Source organism: Arachis duranensis, chromosome 8 (genome assembly GCF_000817695.3).
Source record: "Arachis duranensis cultivar V14167 chromosome 8, aradu.V14167.gnm2.J7QH, whole genome shotgun sequence".
NCBI lineage: Eukaryota > Viridiplantae > Streptophyta > Magnoliopsida > Fabales > Fabaceae > Arachis > Arachis duranensis.
The window spans coordinates 25,574,402-25,575,472 of NC_029779.3; positions in this window are offsets into that span (position 1 = coordinate 25,574,402).

Consider the following 1,071-nt stretch of genomic DNA (forward strand, 5'->3'; position numbering starts at 1 on the left):
AAAACACATGGACAGATATCATCATTCTTGAATTCGTTTTTGGCTAGATACTCAGTAAGACGATTATACCATATTCGTCCAGATTGCTTTAGACCATATAAAGATCTTTGCAATTTGAATGAGTATAACCCTTGTGAATATTCATTGGATGACTTAGATATCTTTAGTCCTTCAGGGACTTTCATATAGATATCTCGATCTAATGAGCCGTATAAGTAGGCTGTTACCACATCCATTAAATGCATATGCAGTTTATGATATGCAGATAAACTGACCAAATAACGCAATATTATCGCATCTACTACAGGGGAATACGTTTCTTCATAATCTATACCGGGCCTTTGTGAAAAACCTTGTGCCACAAGTCGGGCTTTGTAGCGCACGACTTCATTTTTATCATTTCATTTTCTCACAAATACCCATTTGTATCCAACAGGTTTTATATCTGCAGGTGTACGGACTACAGGTACAAAGACTTCACGTTTTGCAAGTGAGTCTAATTCAGCCTTCATGGCTGCTTCCCATTTTGTCCAATCATTTCTTTGTCGACATTCTTCAACTGATCTTGGCTCAAGATCCTTACTTTCATGCATGATATCTAATGCCACATTATATGCAAATATTTCATTGACAATTGTCTTATTTCGGTCCCATTTCTCTCCTGTGAAGACATAATTTATCGAGATCTCGTCATTTTCACAATTTTTAGGTACCTGAACGTCTTCTGGCGTTAATATTATATCAGAATTTTGGACAACTGCAGGTGTCTCTACTATGTCTTTTTCAACAGGAATATTATTTACCTCTTTTTTCTTTCGAGAATTTTTGTCTTTGGAACCGACAGGCCTGCCACGCTTCTGGCGTGAATTTGCTTCAGTGGCTACTTGTCCTATTGGGACATCAATTCGAATGGGGGCATTTTTCGCTGGTATATAAGATTTGGTAATCCTCTTTGTATCGGAAAATGCATCAGGCAAATCATTTGCTATTCTTTGCAAATGTATAATCTTTTGAACTTCCAGTTCACATTGCCCTGATCGAGGATCTAAATGCATCAACGATGATGCATTC